Source organism: Ursus americanus, chromosome 20 (genome assembly GCF_024610735.1).
Source record: "Ursus americanus isolate L20-20 chromosome 20, mUrsAme1.1.p, whole genome shotgun sequence".
Lineage (NCBI taxonomy): Eukaryota > Metazoa > Chordata > Mammalia > Carnivora > Ursidae > Ursus > Ursus americanus.
Genome location: NC_142146.1, coordinates 12,660,175 through 12,669,543, shown reverse-complemented (window position 1 = coordinate 12,669,543; position 9,369 = coordinate 12,660,175). Strand labels below are relative to the sequence as shown.

Sequence of the window (9,369 nt, the reverse complement as noted above, 5' to 3'; positions counted from 1 at the left end):
AAGTATAGTTTTGACACATAATGTTACATTCATTTCAGGTGTATGACATAGTGATTTGAGAACTTGAAGTTACGCTGTGCTCACCATACGTGTAGCTCCCCGTCTGTCACCATGCAGTGCTAGTACAATACCGTTGACCGTATTCCTTATCCTGGATCTTTTATCCTTGTGACTTTATAACTGGAAGCCTGTACCTCCCACTCCCTTCACCCCTTTTTGTCCATCTTCCCATCTACCTCCCCTCTGGCAACTACTAGTTTCTCTATTAATGGTGTGTTTCTGCTTTGTTTGTTCATTTGCTTTGTTTTTCAGATTCCATATGTAAGTGAAATCATATGGTATTTGTCTTTCTCTGTCTGACTTATTTCACTTGGTCCATCCATGTTGTAGCAAATGGCAAGATTTCATTCTTTTTTATGACGGAGTACTAGTCCTCTGTGTGTGTGTATGTGTGTGTGTACCATGTCTTTATCCATTCATCTGTGGATGGACACTTGCGTTGCTTCTGTGTCTTAGCTGTTGTAAATAATGTTGCAATAAAAATAAGGCTGTATATATCTTTTTGAATTAGTGCTTTCATTTTCTTGGGTGAATACTCCATGGTGGAATTAGCAGATCATTTGGTATTTCTATTTTTTAACTTTTTGAGGAGTGTCCATACTGTCTTCCACAGTGACTGCACCAATTTACATTCCCACCAACAACGCATGAGTGTTCCTTTTTCTCCACAACCTTACCAACACTTGTTATTTCTTGTCTTTCTGATACTAGCTATTCCGACAGGTATAAGGTGGTATCTCATGTGGTTTTGATTTGTATTTCTTTGATGATGAGTGATGTTGAGCAGCTTTTCATGTGTCTGTTGGCCATCTGTAGGTCTTCCTTGGAAAAATATCTACTCCGGTCCTCTGCCCATTTATTAATCGGATTATTTGGGTTTTGGGTGTTGCCTTGTATAAGTTCTTTATATATTTTGGATATTAACCTCTTATCAGATATATCATTCGCAAATATCTTCTCCCATTCAGATTTCCTTTTCATTTTGTTGATGATTTCCTTTGCTGTGCAAAAGCTTTTTATTTTAGTGTAGTCCCAATAGTTTATTGTTTTTGTTTCCCTCGCCTGAGGACACATATCTAGAAAAATATTGCTAAGGTTCTTGGCTAATTTCTTAACCTCTCTGAGCCACCATATCCTTCCTTATCAATAAAATAGTTAGCATATAATTCTACCTGGGCAGAATCACTCTATGCACTGAATAAGATAAACAAGTATTGTGCTGGGTGCAATCATTGCATGGTTTTTCATAGAAGGGACTTGAGCATTAGAAAGACGTGCAGAGTGGTGGTGGGGTTGTTTTTGGCGCCAAGGCTGCAGCACTCATAATAAACATAATTCAGATTGTTCGTGACCACCAGTTACATATACTTGTGCCTGTGGGATTTGTCCTTGGATGTTATCTAGACAGAAGGACTGATGAAAGGCTAACTACCTTCTGGAACAAGAGTATATTGTTTAAGAGGGAATTGAGATGCAGTGAAAGAGTCACCTGGAAGTTAAGGCTGTGACTGAATCCCAGAATGTTCACATTTTAAAAATTAGGAGAGAATTAAAAGCACATTCATTAAAAAAAAAAAAATGCAACTGTAAACCTGATGGACCCTATGAGAAAATGAGCTCCTGGTAACCTGAAGACACCTTTGGGAGGGCTTTAGATTTCCAAGGGTCCAGGAGTTGGAGCCAATGGTATTTAAATCTCAAAAAAAAAAAAAAAAAAAAGTGATCTCAGCAAAAAAATAGATATTATTGTATGATTCTAGGAGTGAAGAATTTCTTCTCTTTCTTTCATCTTGAGTTACTTTCTTTTATTTACCAACCTCTTCACTGTATTTCAAGTTTATTCTTTTCTTTTCTTGTCTCTCTTACTAATTTCCTCTGCCTAGTAATCTTTTGTTCTATCCAAACTCTGGAGCCTCAAGAAGCCCTTCCCATATGTTTGTTCATTTGCTTTGTTTTTCAGATTCTACATGTAAGTGAAATCATACCATATTTGTCTTTCTCTGTCTGACTTATTTCACTTAGGTCCACTCTCCCCTGTAGAAGAGAAGTCCCTTTAAGCCTAGTGGCCATGACTGGTTACCACCCACACTGGAGAAACAGAACTCATACCCCACAGGAGGCCCCTAGAACAATGACCTTCCTCCTGGCCTCCTGCCTTGTCCTTTAACTGTGAGGCTCCTCCCCAAGGACTGTTTGAGGCTCTCTCGTACTGAGGAGATTTGTGAGCAAATGACCTTTAACCCAGTGAGACTCTCGTCCTGCAATCCCTGCTAATCTTCTTAGGTGTTAATATTTAGCATTACCTTGTACTACCCAGGTGCCAGGGAACGCAGCTGTCCGCAGCCTTATCAGGAAAACCTGCTGAAATCCTTCTCTTGCTTCTTTTCCCTGCTTGTTTGATGGAGACTTCTGCTCTGGCAAGGGGTCAGTAGAAGTGACACCCCTTTTTCAGTGGAAGGAACACACTTTAAAAGTCAGAGGTTTGATGATGGGCACAGAAACTGTTTCTTGGAGTTGCTCTCTGCCAAAGGATAATTAGTCTGTTATTAAAGGCCTGTAACAAAGGTACCAGTAAGGAAGGTGATCAGTTCTCTTCCAACATCAGAGAGTGGATTCTGGCTTAGTAGGTCTGGGGTGGGGCCTGAGTTTCTGCACGTGTAAGATGCTTCCAGAAGATACTGAGCTGATATGCTGAACTGGAGACCACACTTAGCGAGGAAATGCTACTAAGTTGCAAGTAAGGTGAAGGACAGCCTGTGGACGTATTTCTGCAGCTCAGAGGGGCAGCAAAAAGCTTGTTTTTTCCAGGCATTTCCTTGTAGCAAAGAGCCTGGGCTTTTGGGACAAAGCTCTATTCTAATCCTTGCTTTCCACCTACTGGGTGGTCATGGGCAAGTCACTTAGCCTCTCTGAGACTCAGTTTCCTCATTGGTAAAACAGAGAGTGGAGGTAATACATGCCCTACTGAGTTGTCCAGGAGACTTTGTGACACAGTGTGTCTGATGGCCTAGCAGAATGCCTGGCACATTTAGGCCCTCCGTAAATGGGGCCATGTCTCACTATTGCAAGGATGGAATCGAGAGAACTGAACAACAGCCTGCTGTCTTCAGCTTTATATTCAAGGTGAGGGCTTGGCTTTGTTTTCACGGGCCCAAAGTTAAACAGCAGTTTAGTGGGTGTGCTCCCCATGTTCAGACAGTTTCTCTGCTTTGATGGATACACTTGAGTCACCCAAGGGCAAAATGAAGTAATGCTTTGGAATCGTGATGAGAAGGCCTCTTTCTTATTAGCTGTCACACCCTCAGATGTTAAAGTAGCTTTCATAGACTTTTCTGTTATTCAGTTTGTGTGACTCCTTTGTCATGGATCTTTCTCAAGTGGCAGAAAATGAAAATATTTCATTGTTCCTATGGGTTCAAGTCCATTTTCTTGCCCTATACACACAAAAAGCATTTTCTTTGGATCCGTGTGCTCCATTCCTAAGCGTCTGGCTTATGCAGACTTCCTAGTTAAGCAACAATACCTGCAAATCCTTTAAAGTTCTGTTTGCTTGAACTTTCAAATCACTTCAAAATAACGACAGACTGGGTCTACTGACAAACAGGAGATAGAACTCAGCTTTTTCCCTCTGTGTGTTTCTGCCTGTTTTGACTGCTGCTGTTGACACCCACATGTTGTCTGACTGTTACTGATGATTCAGCAGAAGCCACCAGAAGCAAAACCAGTTGTTTTGTGCCTGAGAACACCCTCTTGCTGGCCTGATTCTCTGGCAGTGATGGTGACAGCAACCTGATTTCTGGAGGTGAAATTTGTAGATTTCTCTCTCAAGATGCTAGGAGCAACAGTATGGACAGTTAACTTGTTAATTTATGTTCCCAAATTTACTTCTCCTTACTTAAAGGACTAGTTCATGTTAGCAGAGTGAAAAAGACTGTATCTTGAGCGCATTATCTCTAAATTCCTAACCTGCAGTTGCTACAATTTCTAACTTAAGAGATCAAAATGGAGTAGCAGGAGGTATAGAATATAGAGTGAGCAAAGAAAGAAAATAAATGGAGTAAGGTTGAATAGTGACTTGGGGAAATAAAATGGTCCCCAAATGGTTTACGTCAGTAGCCGTGAGTTCATATTCACCAATCTGACAGGGATTTCAGAAACCTCCTAAATTCAAGTTAAGATTTTTAACTTTAAAGCTTTTTAACACTAATAAGTTTATTAACTATGTTATATTTAGGAAAAAAAAGGTAGGCCATGAGATAGGCTATTTAGTTGGAGGAAACCTTGATGAAGAAAAAGTATGAACACAAGCAAGCAGGAGGAATTTGAATTTTTTTTTTAATTCTTAAATTTTTACTTATTTTTTTTTTTACCTTTTTAAAGATTTTATTTATTCATTTGAGAGAAAGAGCACAAGCAGGGGGAGCAGCCAAGGGAAAGGTAGAAGCAGGCTCCCTGCTGAGCAGAGAGAGGCAGGGCTCAATACCAGGACCCTGAGATCATGAGCTGAGCCGAAGGCAGTCGCTTAACTGACTGAGCCACCCAGGTGCCCCTAAATTTGTTTTTTCCTCCAGAGATCATACACACGCAAGTGATATGGTGAAATTTTCCCATTTTAAAGCCTGTATATTTATATGTACATAAGGTGCTCATCTCTTTCCTACAGAAATAATAATAAAATACATAAACAGGGAACTGTGTATGGAGGCAGCAAATATGTACTAAGTTAGTGCCTAATCCATGCTAGCACCATGCTAAGTGCTGGAGGCAATACACAAGACAAGTAAGCAGTGTTCATATAGGATATTAGGCAAGAGCTTTCAGGTTACAAGAAACAAAAAGCTACTCTAGCAAATGTAAGCAAAAATGGTAATGTATTGGAAAGCTACTCCTGGAAGAGTTCAACACTCAAGCCCTGGATAGGGCAAGACCAAGTGTTCATGGACCTTCCCTTTAGGGTGACGATACCATTATGGTGACTCAGCCCGAACAAATAGCAACCCTCTGTCTCTCAGTTCAAGTTTCAAGTTTCTGGGGGAGAGAACCTGATTAGCCCAGCTTGGGTGAGGTGTCTATCCTTGGTCTAATCAATCATGGCCAGAAGGGCAGGCTCATGTGGCTCAGACATGGCCAGGAGGACCTCCCCTATATATTAAGTCTATCTGAAAACTAGGAGATTTTATGAAAGGTGGAGACACTCTGGTTAGTTCTTATGTTATGCAGCCGTAACACTTAAATAGGCTCTGGGTTGGTATTCAAAATACTTAACTACTGCCATGGCCCAGGCAATGATTATGCAGAGCAAATGCTGGTCATAGCCCAGGAACAGGGTCCAGAAGGACCCCTGCTGGATCAAGCATTAACCCTGTCATTACTAGATCATGGGGAGATGTGGGACATCCTATGGAAGGGGCTGGAGGGGCCTTGAAAAGGGGGGGTTTAGGGGAATTATCCTAGAAGGTCAGGTGCCCCAGAGCAGACTTTGAGATGTGTATTCCTGTAGAAGTGATTTACTAAGGAAATATTTCCAGGGAAGGCCATTTAGAAAGTGAATGAGGCAGGACAGGGAAGGGGAGGAAGCCAAGAAAGGATGCTGTATTAATCGGGGTTTTCTAGAGACACAGAATCAATATATATGTAGATATATATCTGAAGTTAGAAACACAGTGAAGAGACACAGAATCAATATATATCTGAAGTTAGAAATTTACTAAAAGGAATCGGTTCACATGATTTTGGAGGCTAAAAAGTACTTGTGTGTCTTACAAGCTGGAGACCCAGAAAAGCCAGTGGTATAGTTCCAGTCCGCATCTGAAGACCTGAGAACTGGGAGAACTAGCAGGATGGCAATAGAAGGCCACAGTCACCTAAGGCATAAGTTTCCTTAACTATAAAATGAAAGGTTTGAAGTAGATGATTTTACCTCCAATCTTCCATAGATACTTTCACCACTAATAACTAAGAATTGTCTTCATTGTGGCTAGACTGTACCTACATTTCAAGATTCAACAGTAAATAATACATGTGGAGGACACTTGGCTTTTTTTTCTTTGTTTCTATAATTGAATCTTACTTTCCTATTCACTGATCGCTATCTGAGGGAGTTCCCCCACATGTGTGGTCTTGGTAGAAAACAGTGGCAGCTTCCCAAAGGGCCTAGCCCCCCTCCCCCATCAGGTCCAATACAGGCATTCTAGATCATGTGGGTACTCTCTCCTGAGTCTGGAATTTGGAGTAAGTGACACCTGGAGGTGGAGATGGTTTGGAGGCCATTCCTTGCAGACAGCAGCGCTTACTGACTACACTCTTCTGCATATGGCCTCCACCTGGGTTCCTGATGCCTAGCCCCCTGGAGCCCCTGAGGCTTCACCTTTTCCATGGCTGGCCATGCAGACCTGATTCCCCAACATCCTCTCCTACATTCTTTTTCTGTTTAGTTAGTTTCCACTGTTTGCAGCCAAGAACCTTGAGAAGACACAACAGGCTCACACTATAAATAATATATTTCATAACTCTGAGGCCTTAGGCAGCAGGCCACTGTAATGGCATAGACGGTAGATCCTCCTATCACTCCTACATCATGGAGGTCAAGAGTTGTTGACATGTCTCTCTCCATCTCTAGAAGGGAGACACCTTGAAGGCTAGGACTATGGACGCTTCCACTGGAGTAGACTCATATCTAGCAGAAATCTTTGCACAAATTAGGCTTTTAGTAATAAAAAAATGAGTAAAAAGTAGCATATCATAGTATAGACAAAAAGAAATGGAAAATTAGTATGGAATTTTTTCTAAAACTCAACTCTGAGATTTTATACACAAGTCCTTGAACACAACTATGTTACTGAAAGGATTTCTTTGAAATATTGATGAAAACACTCTTCCATGTGCCTGTGTCCCTCTCCTCTTTATACAATAATAGTTTGTTTACCTATGTGCAGCGACCCTGTTTTTAGGCATAGAGCTGAGTTTCCCAGGACTGTTGTTTTAGGTGATGTTTATGTGCCTTTTTTTCTTTTGTTTCTGATAGACAAAACATGTTACTGACCATAAGATCAGAATCTGAAGCAACTAGAAATCAGTATCTTAAGTGGTCTTCCATTCTTCCCTACTCTCATCAAGATCCAACAAAAACATCCCAAACAGATGAAAACCTTTTGACACAGAACTTTAAAGGCACACAACAAAGAAACTGTGAAAGAAAAACAAAACAAAACAAAACAGTGGAACACATGTGCCAAGAAAGAGAGAGGTTTCTGCTTATACTTTTTTAAAATCATGAAGATAAATTTATTATGATCCCAAGATCTCCTGAATCAGAAATTCAAGTACCTGATTATTCTATAAAATCAAAATGACAACATCCTTGGAAAGACAGTTGCCTAGTAACTCAAACCAGAGGGTTGTCTTTAGATTCCTCTGGAATCGTGTGTGTCTCTTTTGGTTTTTCTGTTGAGCTCATTTCCTTCCCTATAATCCAAAACCCGAACAATTTCGGGGGAAAATTCCACTCATAAGAAAAACTTTCCTCCAGAAGATATTTTTATTAGGGAGTATAGCTGTCTTCATACCATTGAATTCCTCTATTTTCAGGATTGTTGTATAACCTTATAAGAAAAGAAATGGGAAAAATGTGTCAACATATAAGAAAAGGAAAAATGTCAACTGAGGGAACGTTTCAGATTGAGGTGTATGTATATTTGGATGTTGAAAGCCAGACAATGGTTTTCTAAGACAAAAGACTAATTCAGCATCTCACACAGGATCAAAGTATAATTTACCCAGCTGAAAATGCTTTGTCTACGCCTACCTCTTCCTTGAAGCCAGGAGAGCTGTTCAGGTAGGCTGTTACTCACCAAGCTCAGAAGCCCTGTGTCTATCCTCTTCCGAATCAGTGTTCCTGTAATACATTCGTTTTTATTCTGCGCTTAGACAAAAGACAGTAAGATAACCGCATTACTTATTATTCTTTTGGTGATGAGCAAAAGACCCTGGGTGATAGGCTTTACACAAGAGGGAAATTACTGGAAGGATTTGGAGCACTCACAAAAGGCTAGCCAAGTAGCTTGAAAATGGGCAGGAACCAAGGCTTTGGATGCTAAAAGGCACAGAAAGTTTGAGAAGGAGAAACAGGCTAGCAGAAGTCTGTAATGGAATAAATGAACCTCAAAGAACCATTCTATCTTTGTATTACTCACTTAAGATTCATAATCCCAGAACAGAATGTCAAATTGACTGAATTTAGGTCACATGCCTGGGCCTGCTATACCTAAGCCGCGAAAGGAAGGGTTTAATGGAAGGGACCTTCACAAGCCCCTGCAGCTTCCATGATCCACAGCATGTACCCGGATTTGGTCACATCAAGACTATTCAAAAGGGGCGGGGAGATCATTTCCCAAAGGAAACTCTGATGCGATTAGGAAGGGAGAATGCATGCTGGGAAGTGAAAAAAATGTCTGATGTTGGGGGCACCTGGGTGGCTCAGACGGTTAAGCATCTGCCTTTGGCTCAGGTCATGATCCCCGGGTCCTGGGATTGAGTACTGCTTTGGGCTCTCTGCTCAGGCAGGGAGGCTGCTTTTCCCTCTCCCTCTGTCTGCTGCTCCCCCTACTTGTACTCAATCTCTCTCTCTCTCTGTCAAATAAATAAAAAAAATCTTTGAAAAAAAATGTCTGATGTTCACCATCGTCTTTGGTTGGGTTTCTAGAAACAGAGACTGAGGCTGGGTTCTTATTCAAGAGACACATTGAAATTGTGCTTTCAGGAGAAACTTGGAAGAGATAAGGGAAACAAGATAGATAGCAGGGGAAGTGGCTAAACAAAGATGAGGTTTCTGTTGAAGTCTAACTTAAACCTAATCCCATGGGGAGTTTTGGAGTGTGAATGACACCACAGAGTTGTCCTCTTTGAGGCAAGGGGGCTTGGCTTTTGTATACACATATCAGTTAGTCACTGGCTGCATGATGCCTGGAGGAGAGATATAGCCTCCCAGGCATTTCCCCGTAAGGTGGCTCTCATTGGCCAAGAATAGTTCTCCAGGGAAGGGCATATGTTTGAGCCATAGCTGCTCAAACACTTACAATAGCTGAGGATGGGGCACCAGCACAGTACAGGGGATCAGGGCAGGACACCTACAATGTTGACTACTACCACAGTAAGACAGGCAAGACATTTGGATTTGATTTGCTAAGTCCAGGGCTTCTCATCTGTAGACTGGCACAAGCATCCTGGGATTACCACTAATTCTGGGACAGGTCAGATGAAAGAGATTATTTATTATGTGGCTGTCTCACTAGGGAAAATTATGTAATTAAC

At 41.3% G+C, this 9,369-nt stretch overlaps 1 pseudogene; it reads left to right on the top strand.

The window, feature by feature from the left end:
* The first annotated feature begins 599 nt into the window (after nt 1-599).
* Nucleotides 600-1,568, top strand: LOC123778638 (NADH dehydrogenase [ubiquinone] 1 beta subcomplex subunit 1 pseudogene; annotated as a pseudogene).
* The last annotated feature ends 7,801 nt before the right edge of the window (nt 1,569-9,369 follow it).